The sequence below is a fragment of the Pan troglodytes genome, chromosome 2, assembly GCF_028858775.2.
Source record: "Pan troglodytes isolate AG18354 chromosome 2, NHGRI_mPanTro3-v2.0_pri, whole genome shotgun sequence".
NCBI classification, from domain to species: domain Eukaryota; kingdom Metazoa; phylum Chordata; class Mammalia; order Primates; family Hominidae; genus Pan; species Pan troglodytes.
In genome coordinates, this window is record NC_086015.1 from 98,861,063 (window position 1) to 98,875,149 (window position 14,087).

The 14,087-nt window shown below is 42.5% G+C and overlaps 1 pseudogene; it reads right to left on the reverse strand.

The window, feature by feature from the left end:
• Positions 1 to 10,513: 10,513 nt before the first annotated feature.
• Positions 10,514 to 11,618, reverse strand: LOC134809491 (uncharacterized; annotated as a pseudogene).
• Between the last annotated feature and the right edge of the window lie 2,469 nt (positions 11,619 to 14,087).

Here is a 14,087-nt window from a genome sequence, read left to right on the forward strand (position 1 = left end):
TTTTTTTCCTTGAACAATTAACATTCTGAAAAGAAAAAAAATCAGGTATACTGTAACCAAGGAAGATTAAAAAATACATAATAGGAAACAATTCAATGTCTGTCACAGAAGATATTTCAGTTTGGGAAATATGGTTTGGGGGATATAGTGATAAGTTCTAGAGCATGATACCCGGGAAACAGAATGCAACTGTATTGCCCAAATAGAAAAGAGACAGTTGTGTCGACATTTAAATACATTGATGGTTCTATATTTTAACTTATTACTAACGCTGGTCTGTGCAGCAAATTGGGGTTTTCTAGAAAATGTATTACCAACTCTGCCATATACTATATATTTCATTACTACTTTGTTTCTTTCTTGCAATGTCCCCACACAGTCAAAATCTGGAAACCTGAAATAGGGGCCAGTGTGTGCTGAGAAGTGACATACTGTCTACAAGAATAAAGCATTGGTTGCTGACGTTATGCAATAAAGAAGTAAGGATAATATATTTGGACACTAGGCAATTGAATTCCAATCAAGGTTGTCACTAATAGCTGTGTGACTATTAACATGTGCTTCATCTCTCTGAGCTTCAGCTAAATCAAATCTACCACAGAGTGCTTGTTCTTGGAATTGGTGCATTTCAGACCACACTAGGATGGGGATAAGAAGGTGGATAAAAAGGAGAACAATAAGAAAGGTGAATTCTAATCATCCTGTTCAGTGGCAACTAGGCAATTACATTTTCACTGCTCTTATGTGATGGAAACTGATGTTTCCATTCAAGTAAAAAATTTAACAGCATCAATTTACAAGTCCCTTTGAGCACAACATTCTATGATCCTATGGCTTTTCAACAGGTACTTACATTGTCAAGTGTGTGTCTAATTGTGAGACGAGAATATGGCCCAGCAAGTTCCATCATTGGGGGGCAGATATGTAGTAACTATACAGAAATAGCAAAAACTAAAAGATGATGTAAATAAAACATCCACACTTATAAGATTTTTATAAAGGAAGAACATTATGGTAATGAAATATTTTTTTTTACCAACCGAAAGCATTTTTTGATCCAAATCTCATTTTATGTTTAATTATTTCAGAAACAATTTGTATTTAAAATATATTATTTTATTAGATATCAAAGCATATGTGAACTTCACAAGTACTAGTTATTTTTATTTCAAAAATTAACTGATTAACTTTATTATTAAGAATGCATCCTATTTAATATAAATTGTATTTCCTTAAACACTGAAACATATATGATTCTCATGCAAATGCCGAGAAAATTGTAGGGACTATTAAGTCTCTTTACTTTACATTTTAAGATCTTTCTGTTTTGCATAAACTGAATTTATAAGTGGTGATAATCTGGTAAACAACAGAATACAGACTCAGTAAAAAGTCTAAGCAGGTTTTGGGTCCAGCTGGTATTCTTAAATTTTTTGTGATACAACATAACATAGAGCCATCTAAATTCACACTTCAGGTAAAAAAATATAAGTTTGAGGATGTTCAAGAGAATTAATTTTCCTACCAAATCACAAAATGCAATACCCTCACCAAATAATACTGGCGCTAGAGAACAAGGGTGATTACAAATGTCAAAGTATTACATATGCCAGCTAACTCCTAGTATTGCTTTTTGTTTGGTAGTAAAGAAAACAAAAAAATACTGAAGGCATTTTTAAATTCCCTTCTACACTTCACCACACTTGCATAATTCTTATTCAGGGTCTTAAATGAAGAGCAAACAATAATTAAGGAAGAAGTGCTTTATATAGTAAAGAGATAAAATGTTGAATTATAGTCTGATAGTACTGGCAGAATCACTAAAAACTGCTTTTCTGTTGGGACTGATATTTAGTGTGATTTCAACATTTTATTGAGTATCTAATATGTGTAAGGTATTAGTTGATGTGATTTATATATGTTGTTATTAAAGGAAATAACCAAAACAACCAGATGATTCAGGAATTTCATATAACTAAATATACCATGTGTCTTATGTTCCAAACATCAAACCAGATATTTCAAGTAAGAAAATTTTCATACACTATCTTCTTACTTTCAGTGACCAAGAATATACAAATGTCTTAAATAGATCTACAGAAAGATGAATAAATTTTAACATTTATAAAACTTCTAATGGTAAACAGAGTTCCAGATTTTATCTTATAAAGTATTTTCATATCCTTGATTTCACACAATAATTACAAGATTGTGGTAAAAAAAATGCAGTACCATTATATGCATTTTAATATGAATAGTCTGAGACTGGATAATTCATGAGATGCCCAAATTTACACTCAAGATGACAGGTATTTCTGGAGCAGGTCCTCTAACTCCAGTTGCAGTACTTATTCCACCACACGGCATCTACAAATTGTAGTAGAAATGTCTACATTTCAGGTGATGCTCAATGAGATACTCTTGGAAAATAATTCACATTGTTATATAACTACTTCCTCTTAAAAATGTATTTTTTCCCTTGCTTTGTCTCTCTCTCTCTCTCTCTCTCCCTTCCTCTCTCTCTTCTTTTGCATTATGCTGTTGGCTGAGATGAGACGTCTCCATATCCACGGAAACATGGAAGCCATCCTGAAAAAAACAACCACCATATACTACTCTGTTAAAGGCTACCACATCTTTTAGAAAAACAAAATAAAATAGACATTGTAACTAAAACTTACCAAACAAAACAAGGATGTGAGTACATAGACTAGTAAATGAATCCAACTATTTCATTCACTTAGTAACCACAATTAGTAATTTCTCCTAAGTCAAATCCTTCAGTTATCATTATAAACTATGTTATTATAATTATACTACATGTTATAACATATATTAAAAATATTTAAATATATATTAAACATGCTAATCTCAAAAATTAATTTTGCTGAAAATTTAGAAATTTTTGAATTACTATTTATATTTCATTTTTCAAAAGGATTAATAAATATTAAATGCATAGGCATTTGGGGTATATTTTATTGATAACTGAATAAAAGCACTTTTACTTATCTAAATGTTAAAAACAACTTTAGAAGGTTATTAATAATATAATACATGTAGAGTTAAATAAATATAAATGAATATTATGAATATTGTATATTTTATTAATCAAGTTTTTACTGAGTATATGTTTTTAAAGAGTTGCATTGCATTTATTAATTTTAATAATTCCAGTCACTGATTCATAAACAGTCAATGATCCATTGAAATATATTCTAGAGAGATTTTATTGGCATATTAGGACAATGTATGCATTTCACAAAGTGTTTCTATATATACTAACATATATATCTTAAGTAGCATAATAAATAATCTAAAACATTATCACTTGTAAAAATATATATGTGGGAGCTAGACTATCAGAGTCTTATACCTTACTCTACCACAAATACCAATGTGGATTTAAGTATGCTCTTAGTGTGTCAGCATTTAGTTATTTTTTTCCAAAATGGAAAATTACAGCAGATTATTTAAAATGTTCTACACTATTCTGTGATTCTAAGAAGCAATTCTTTATGGAGGTCCACATGGAAGTTGAATTTACATTAAAAACTCACTACAGAATGATAGGCCTTCATGACGCATGGCAAAACTTTGAATATTTTACCATCTACATACTAATCTAATTGCTCAATTGCCCTGTTCTTTATGGTACATTACTAGAATCCATCATCCTTACTAAAAATTCATTTAGGAATTATATTGATATGCCATTTAAAAAATTATCAAAACCTCTACTTGAGAGCAAGATAGATACGTAAACATTTAATATTCATTTTTTTCTGGCACTCATAGTAAAAATGTTTCTGTATTAGGAAAAAATAGTTTTTATAAGACTATATGGCAATAAATAATAAAAAATATTGTTATAACACTTCAATAAGTATAAAATATTGCTATATGCATCTGCAAACTCTAACCCAGATAAATGGTACTTATTTACAATTTTATGAAATCCTCCACTGTGCTTTACAGTGAAAACTTACGTTTGAATCATATACTACCAAAGTGTGCAATTATTTTAAAGTACATCTGCGCTTCAAATATTTTCATATTTTTCAATTTATCTAAATAATATATACAGAAAAATGAGGGATTTAAAAATAATTTTTATAATTTCAAATAAAATGTTAGATGTTTCATCAACTGAAGTAAATACTAATGAAAATACTTTCTATTTTATCTCACTTCTGACATTTGGACAATAAAAAGGTATTAAGAAAACTGGATAATGGTATAGAAATTCATTTCTATACCTATTTTAAATTTAGCTTGTTAGAAATAACAACATATGGCCAGCAGCTCAAAAACGTTATTTTCCAATTTTCCTTTAAATGCATATGTGAACATTTGAAAGGTAAATACTCATAGTTCTAAAAACCGAAGCCTTGTTTCTATCACTTAAACACTCTGTAGGATTTTGATACAATTGTATGAAATGTAAAATTGTTTAAATTCACATACCAGGTTGGTTTCATAGAGCAGGACTGACAACCTCAAAGATGGTAGGAAGACCCTTTATCCTTCCCATGTCATGTTTGGTTTGGTTATTATGATAGTTAATATTAGGTATCAACTTGTCTGGATTGAGGGATGTCTAAATGCCTGGTAAAGTATTGTTTCTGGGTGCGTCTGTGAGGGTGTTGCTAGAGGAGACTGAATGAGTCAACAAACTGGGAGAGGAAGACCTACACTCAATGTGTGTGGACACATTCCAACTGACTACCAGCACAGCTGGAAAATATCAGGTGAAAGAAGAGGGATAAGCTTACTTGCTGGGTTTTCTGGCTCTCTCTTCCCTTGTTGGATGCTCGCTTCCTCTTCTCCTGCCCTTGAACATCGGACTCCAGGTCATTTGGCCTTTGAACCCTGTGACTTGCACCAGTGCCTTCCTGGAGCTCTCGGGCCTCTGGCCACAGACTGAAGGCTGCACTGTCAGCTTCCCTGGTTTTGAGGCTTTCTGACTTGGTCTGAGCCAGTACCAGCTTCTCTCTTTCCCCAGCCTATTTTGGGTCTTTGTCATGTAATTATGTGAGCCAATCCTCCCTAATAAACTGGTTTTGTCTCTGTGAAGAACCCTAACACAGTTTGCTAGTAGTGATAAATGTGGGTAACAGTTGTTCAGAAGTGCAAGATCTTTATCAAACAGAAAACAACTACATTTCCCTTTTCTTCCCAATATTTTCCAAAAAAAAATTTGGGTATTCTGCTACATGCAGGTTTCAACATGAGTCATGAATATAGGAGAAGGCAAAAAGTTGTCTAAGAATAGTGTGTCCAGAATTGGTGGTTTCTAGGTTTCACTGACTTCAAGAATGAAGCCGCGGACCCTTGCGGTGAGTGTTACAGTTCTTAAAGATGGTGTGTCTGGAGTTTGTTCCTTCTGATGTTTGGATGTGTTCAGGCTTTCTTCCTTCTGGTGGGTTCGTGATCTTGCTGGCTTCAGGAGTGAAGCTGCAGACCTTTGTGGTGAGTGTTACAGCTCTCAAGGCGGCAGGCCTGCAGTTCTGGTGTTGTTTATTCCTCCTGGTGGGTTCGTGGTCTCGCTGGCCTCAGGAGTGAAGCTGCGGACCTTTGTGGTGAGTGTTACAGCTCATGAAGGCAGTGCGGACCCAAAGAGTGAGCAGCAGTAAGATTTATTGCAAAAAGCAAAAGAACAAAACTTCCATAGGGTGGAAGGGGACCCGGGTTGCCGCTGCTGGCTCAGGCAGCCTGCTTTTATTCCCTTATCTGACCCCACCCACATCCTGCTGATTGGCCCATTTTACAGAGAACTGATTGGTCCATTTTGACAGGGTGCTGATTGGTGCGTTTACAATCCCTGAGCTAGACACAGAGTGCTGATTGGTGCATTTACAATCCTCTAGCTAGACATAAAAGTGCTCCAAGTCCCCACTAGATTAGCTAGACACAGAGCACTGATTGGTGCATTTACAAACCTTTAGCTAGATACAGAGTGCTGATTGGTGCATTTACAATCCCTGAGCTAGACACAGAGTGCTGATTGGTGCATTTACAATCATTTAGCTAGACACAAAAGTTCTCCAAGTCCCCACTAGATTAGCTAGACACAGAGCACTGATTGGTGCGTTTACAAACCTTGAGCTAGACACAGGGTGCTGATGGGTGCATTTACAATCCTTTAGCTAGACACAAAAGTTCTCCAAGTCCTCACTATATTAGCTAGACACAGAGCACTGATTGGTGCATTTACAAACCTTGAGCTAGACACAAAGTGCTGATTGGTGCATTTACAAACCTTTAGCTAGACATAAAAGTTCTCCAGGTCCCCATCTGACTCAGGAGCCCAGCTGGCTTTGCCTAGTGGATCCTGCACCAGGGCCGCGGGCAGAATTCCCTGCCATTCCCAGACAACACGCCCACACTCCTCAGCCCTTGGGCAGTCAATGGGACTGGGTGCCAGGGAGCAGGGGACAGTGCCCGTCGGGGAGGCTTGGGCCATGTGGGAACCCACAGGGGAAGCTGGGGGGCTAGGGCATGGCAAGCCATAGGTGCCGAGCCCTGCCCAAAAGGGAGGTGGCTGAGGCCTGGTGAGAATTTGAGCACGGTGTGGGCAGGCTGGCAGTACTGGGGGACTGGGTGCACCCTCCACAGCTGCTGGCCCCGGTGCTAAGCCCCTCACTGCCCGGGGCTGGCAGAGATGGCTGGCCAATCTGGCAGTGGGGCCTGCCAAGCCTGCACCCACCTGGAACTTGTGCTGGCCTGCAAGCACCACATGCAGCCCCTGTTCCCACCCATGCCTCTCCCTTCACACCTCCCAGCAAGCAGAGGGAGCCAGCTCTGGCCTCGGCTAGCCCAGAGAGGGGCTCTCACAGTACAGCGGTGGGCTGAAGGGCTCCCCAAGCACGGTCAGAGTGGACGCTGAGGCTGAGGAGGCACTGAGAGCGAGCAAGGGCTGCTAGCATGCTGTCACCTCTAAATCCCCCCTCTAAACAGGACACCCCAACTGCTGTTGGGAATTTGGCTGAAGACTGCTCTAGCTACTTCCTGCTGGATAGGGGTGATGAAGGGGCCCTGCAGTTGTAGTGTCCTCCAGAGGGGAGCTCTCTAGGCCAGTGAAAGTTCCAGTGGACAGTCCAGGGGTCCTCAGTAGAAGTTGTTAGTTGAACTCATTTGGGGTTCCTTTTGTAAGACCATCTGTAGCTTGATGGCCTCAATTCTAGAGGAAACAAATTTGACAAGAAGGTTAAAAATACAGGGCCCAAAGGTGAGTAACAGCAAGTTGGCTGCCACGGGACCTAGAAAGGGGAGAAGCCATGTTGCCCAACTCCAGAGGTTGGTATAAGAGTTTGAAAGGCATTGTCTGATTTCAGAAGCCTTTTCCTGTAAATGCCAGGTGGCATCTCGTACTATCCCTGACTGGTTAGTGTAAAAATAACACTCTTCCCCTAAGAAGGTGCAGAGTCCTCCTTTCTCAGCAGTGAGGAGGTCTAGGCCTTGGTGGTTTTGGAGAGTCACTGCTGCCAAAGACTCTATTTGGGATTGTAGAATTGATTTTATTTCTTGCAAAGTGTCTGAAAAATCCTTTGAGAGCGTGTGGTAGTAGGATAATGAAGTAGATAAGCTGGCTATTCCAGTTCCTATAGCAGTAGCCATTCCTAACCCTATAAGTGGGGGTATTAGTTGTATGGATCTGTGCTGATGGACTTGAGCTTTGAGGGGCATTGATAGGGTCTGATTTCCAGGGGCAATGTTAAAGACTAAGGTGCAGGTGCCGATCCAGTTAGTGGGGAGGCAGATATAGGTCGACATTCCACTTAAGAAGAATATACCTTGGCTTGGTAGACAGAACTTTACCCTGGCTTTTAAAGGAATAGGGTACAGTTTTTTCTTTACTACTTGCACCTCTCTTTCTCTTTGACTTTCTGTCTCTTTCCTTTCAGCTGCCTCTGAGAGCTGCTCATACTGCTCTTCTCCCCTCTCCTCCCATTTTGATGGCTTTGGCAGTGTAAGACTTCCACCTCCTTGGGTTTTTGCATTGTGTGCAATAACTCTATAATTTCCTTGTGGTATTTAATGGGGGTTCCCCCAGAGGTTAGGAGCTCCCTTTCTTTCCATACTGCAGCATGGGCATGTAGGATTAGATAAGCATAATTTTTATCTGTACACACATTTATTCTTTTTCCCTTTCCGAGTCCTAAGCCTCGGGTAAGTGCCACTAGTTCTGCTAACTGGGCACTGGTCCCTGGGGGAAGAGGCTTACTTTCAAGTATGACTACATCACTAACTATGGCATAACCTGCCCTTCATATCCCATCCTCCACAAATGAACTTCCATCAGTATATAGGTTAAGGTCAGGATTAGCTAAGGGGACTTCTAAGAGATCATCTCGGGCAGCATAAGTCTGGACTATAATTTGTTGCCAGTCATGCTTGATTGGTTCCCCATCCTCTGGGAGAAAAGTGGCAAGGTTGAGGGCCACACACATACATATTTGAAGCACCGGTCCCTCAAGGAGTAGCACCTGGTATCTAAGTGGGTGGTTGTCTGATAGCCATAAACTTCCTTTGGCACCTAGTATGCCATTTACATCATGAGTAGTCCAGACAGTGAGATCCTTTCCTTGTATTATCTTGATAGCCTCTGACACTAAGACAGCCACCGCCGCAACTACCCTTAAACAGTGAGGCCAGCCTTTTGCTACTACATCAATTTCCTTACTCAGGTATGCCACTGGTTGTGAGGGTGTCCCACAAATCTGAGTAAGGACTCCAAGAGCTATCCCTGCTCTCTCTATGACGTATAAAGAGAAGTTTTGTCCTGTCAGAAGGCTTAAAGCTGGAGCTTGTACTAGGGCCTGCTTTAAGGTTTTGAAGGCTGTTAATGCCTCTGGTTCCCATTCTACTAAATGAGTATTTGCCCTCTGGGTTTCCTTGATTAGAGTATAGAGGGGCCTGGCTATCTCGCTGTGTCTGGGGATCCATAGTCAGCAAAAGCTGGTAATTCCAAGGAACCCCTGCAACAATTTTAATGTCTTAGGGAGAGGATAACCCAGTATAGGCTGTATTCCTTCCTTGCTGAGGGCTCTGGTCCCTCTGGCTAAGATTAGGCCTAGACATTTGACCTGCCTAGGGAAATCTGGGCCTTCAACCTAGACACCTTGTATCCTTGATTAGCTGGACAGCTCAAGAGATCTAGAGCAGCCTGCTGGCACTAGGCTTCCAAACTCATAGCCAAAAGTAAATCATCCACATACTGAAGGACCAGAGTGCCTGGACTTGAGAAGTGGCCTAGATCTTGGGCCAGTGCCTGATCAAACAGATGAGGGCTATCCCTAAATCCTTGGGGCAAGACTGTCCACTTAAGTTGGGACATGTGGTCTGTGGGATCCTCAAAGGCAAAGAGAAACTGGGAGTCAGAGTGCAGGGGAATACAGAAGAAGGCACCCTTGAGGTCTAGAACTGTGAACCATTTTGCTTTCTTCAGTATTTGAGAGAGCAGGGTATAGGGGTTTGGTACAACTGGATATAGAGGAATTACTGCCTCATTGATGAGTCTAAGATCTTGCACTAGTCTCCACTGACTGTTCAGTTTTTGTACTCCTAGAATTGGGGTGTTGCAGGGACTGTTCATTTCCTTACTAACCCTTGAGCTTTTAAATGTTTAACGATATCCTGTAATCTTTTATGAGCTTCAGGCTTTAAGGGATATTGTGTTTGATAAGGAAAAGTGGTGGAATCTTTTAACCTGATTTGGACTAGGCGGGCATTTTTTGCCCTTCCAAATTGTCCTTCCAATGCCCAGACTTCAGGGTTGAATCCCTCCTCAAGTAGGGGACAACAAATGGGTAACTTGTTTCCCATATTCATGTAGATAATAGCTCCAGTCTTGGCTAATATATCCCTCCCTAATAAGGGTGTGGGTCATTCAGGCATAACAAGAAAGGCATGTGAAAAGAGCAAAGTCTCCCAATTACAACTGAGGAGGTGGGAGAAATACCTGGTTATAGGCTGTCCCAGGATTCCTTGGATGGTAACAGACCTTGAGGACAGTCATCCAGGACAGGAGATTAACAGACAAGGCCGCAACAGTGTCCAGGAGGAAGTCAATTTCCTGGCCCTTAATAGTTAAACATACCCAGGGCTCAGTGAGGGTGATGACATGTACTGGTGCTTGCCCCTGGCACCCTCAGTCCTGTTGTTGGATCATCTGGTTGGGGGCTTCTGACCAGAGAACCTTCATCCTCTGGGGCAGTGTACCTTCCAGTGATTGTCTCAGCATAGTGGACATGGATGAGGGGGCAGCTTGTTTCTCATTGGACAATCTTTTTTAAAGTGTCCGAGTAAATCACACTGATAACAAGCCCTACAGGGTGATTGGCCTACTCCATTTTCTGTCCTCTCTGAACCACCAATGTTTGTTTGTCTGAGGGCCATGACTAAGGCTGCTGACTTTCTCTGATCTCACTTTTCCTTTTGGGCCTGTTCCTCTTGGTCCATATTATAGAATACCAAGGTTGCCAGGTTTAATAATGCCTCCAGATTTTGTTCAGGGCCAAGAGCTTGCTTTTGGAGCTTTCTCCTGATTATCTGTTGCTGATTGGGTAATAAGCTTATCTTTTAGAATCAATTGACCTTCGAGTGATTTGGGTGACAGGGGAGTATATTTTCTTAAGGCCTCCCGTAGCTGCTCAAGGAAGGCAGAAGGATCTTCTTCCTTTCCCTGAGTTATGGTGGACATCATTGAATAATTCATGGGCTTTTTTCTAATCCTCTTTAGTCCTTCTAGAACTCAGGTCAACAGATGTTTATGACTCTAGTCCCCATTATCTGAGTCGAGGTCCCAGTGGGGATCCATACTGGGGATGGCTTGCTGACCAGTAGGGAATTTGTCCCTTTCTTCGGCTGTCATTCTATCATTTACTTGACTAAGACACCAGGTATTTCCAAACTCTCGGGCTGCAGCTAAAGCCACATTCTTTTCATTAAAGGCCAGGGTTTGATCTAACAGTAGCATGACATCTCTCCAAGTGAGATTGAAGTTTTGCCCTAGATGCTGTAGGACATCTATGTACCTATCATGATCATCTGAAAACTTTCCCAGGTCTGCCTTGATCTGCTTTAAATCAGAGAAGGAGAAGGGGACACGTACCCAGGTTGGGCCAAATTTCCCTCCCCCTACAGCTTGAAGGGGACATAACCGATAGCCCGGGGGAGGGGATTGTGGTCCTTTGGAGATTTCTTTGCTTATTTCCTTCTGGGCAGGGGAGATTAGAGGAGGATTATCATTAATAGGAAGGGGAACCATAGGGAGGCTAGGATATGGGGGTAAGCTGAGAGGTCCTCCTGTGGGATGTAAATTGCAAGCTTTGCATAGTTGTGTGGTCTCCCTCAATGAAAAGAAAGCTTGGACATAAGGTATTTCCCTCCATTTGCCTTCCCTCTTACAGAAAAGATCAAGCTGCAGGATAGTATTGTAACTTGTACTTCCCTCAGGTGGCCATTTTTCCCCATCAGAGAGAGAATATTGGGGCCAAGCCATAGTGCAGAAAAAAAATGAGCTGCCTCTTTTTCAGAGTTTGTTGGTCAAATTGGTCCCAATGGCTTAGGATGCATTTCAAGGGTGAGCCTGTTGATGCCTGAGTGTTTCCCATCTGAAAGGCAAAACTGCCTGCAGTTTTGGTTTGCTTTGTTTCTCACCCTGCCCAAGAACCCACAATGGTCCCTGGACCCTGCTGATCAGAATAGTTGTGCTCACTGACACAGCAGCAGAAACAACCCCTGCCTAAGAACCTGTAACAGTCCCTGGACCCAGCTGATAGGAATAGTTGCACTCACCAATGCAGCAGTAGAAACACTAGTTTTCCTCCCAGACCACAAGGAGGACCAAAGAAGGTCAGATTTAGTGGCCCTTACCGATGCATTCTCGAAAACCTGCACCCTTGCCTGTCCTCCTAGACCACAAGGAGTACCAAGAAAAATGGGATTTAGTGGCCCTTACTGACTCGGTCTTGAAAACCTGTTAGAGTCCTAAGCATTCTCCTGTTAGTACTGGGACTTTACCCCTGTCCTATAAAGATGTTATGCCCCAAAAATGAAGTGGAGGGCCATACCCTGAGGGAGGGAAGTGATCTCCAGGGTTGGAATAGTGACACCATTTTTCCTCACTTATATGAATAGGAAGGATACAATTTCTGAGGCTCCCCATATCCTAGCTTCAGGAAGAGCTTTTGTTAGGCCTGTTAGTTTGAGTAGGGATCCTAAAATTCCAGGTAGTCCCCCTTATGATGGGGCTTTGGGCAAAAATTATGTCTTTGTAATTGGTGAGCCAGGGTGCTTAAAGAAGGTAACAGTCTTGTAGTTTATACTAGAAGTCATTCTCATAGGAGAAACTAGAAAAGCACCAGAGACAGGGATTGAGTTTTAGAAGCGGGACTAGCCTCAGAGAAGAGAGGCAAGATGAAGTTTGTCTGGCAGGCATTAGGACCCAGGGGGCAAGGGTCAGGATAGATAGGATAGATGGGCGAGTCTCGCTTGGGTGACATGCCTTTGAGAGTTCCACTCATGGCTGCAGGGTCAACCAACTTGTTGTCGGGACCCCGGAGTTGAATGGCTTTCCTCTCTGTCGACCCTCGGCTCAGCCCAGAAGTACAGGAAAAGCGGAAGCTGGTTCCAGGCAAACCAACGCTCCCAACTCCGAAGAGTCGAGGGTTGTTAGAGCGCTCTTTCCCAGAAAGCCTGACACCCATGTCTTTAGTCCAGCAGCCGCGCTAGTTGCTTTTAACTGAATTCTAAGGAAAAATAGGACAGAATACCAAGTGAAAGGGGTCCAATGGTACTCACTGCTTGGTGATAGGTGACAGTCTTACCGCTCGGCAATAGGCGATAGTCCCTTCGTGGTAACCAAAATGAGTCCGGAATTGGTGGGTTCTTGGTCTCACTGACTTCAAGAATGAAGCCACGGGCCCTCGTGGTGAGAGTTACAGCTCTTAAAGATGGTGTGTCCAGAGTTTGTTCCTTCTGATGTTCGGACGTGTTTGGAGTTTCTTCCTTCTGGTGGGTTCATGGTCTCACTGACTTCAGGAGCGAAGCTGCAGACCTTCGCAGTGAGTGTTACAGCTCTTAAGGTGGCACATCTGGAGTTGTTCATTCCTCCCATCTGGAGTTGTTTATTCCTCCCAGTGGGTTTCTGGTCTCGCTGGCCTCAGAGGTGAAGCTGCAGACCTTCGCGGTGAGTGTTACAGCTCGTAAAGGCAGTGTGGACCCAAAGAGTGAGTGGCAGCAAGATTTATTGTGAAGAGCACTGGGGCAATGGGCAGAGCTGCCTGCCAGTCCCGCGCAGCATGCCCGCACTCCGCAGCCCTTGGGTGTTCGATGGGATGGGGTGCCATGGAGCAGGGCCCATGGTGGGGAGGTGGGGCTCGGGCATGGCAGGCTGCAGGTCCTGAGCCCTGCCCCACGTAGGGGTGGCTGAGGCCTGGCGAGAACTCAAGCATGGCGCAGGTGGGCCGGCAGTGCTGGGGGACCCGGGACACCCTCCGCAGCTGCTGGCCCAGGTGGTAAGCCCCTCACTCCCTGGGGCTGGCTGCACTGGCTGGCCACTCTGGCGGCAGGGACCACCGAGCCCACACCCACCTGGAACTCATGCTGGCCCATAAGCGCTGTGCGCTGCCCCAGTTCCCACCCACGCCTCTCCCTCCACACCTCCCCGCAAGCAGAGGGAGCTGGCTTGGGCCTTGGCAAGCCCAGAGAGGGACTCCCACAGTGCAGCAGTGGGCTGAAGGGCTCCTCATGTGCAGCCAGAGTGGTTGCTGAGGCCAAGGAGGTGCCGAGAGTGAGCAAGGGCTGCTAGCATGTTGTCACCTCTCAATAGGAGCCACTTGGTAGTAGTGACTATGAGGGATACTTCACAATTGTTGGAGGTGGAGGATATATGTTTGTTTAGCCCATCTGAGATCCAGGCTGGAGGGGAGCTGATGATTCCTTCACTTTCTAGAACCTCCATGTTTTAGCAATCTTCCTAAACAATGGGGCATATGCCAAGAGCTAAGAAAATTAACCACATATCTTTTAAAAACTTCTTTTTAGAGTCAGAATTTAAAAAGATAAAAATGCACATAACT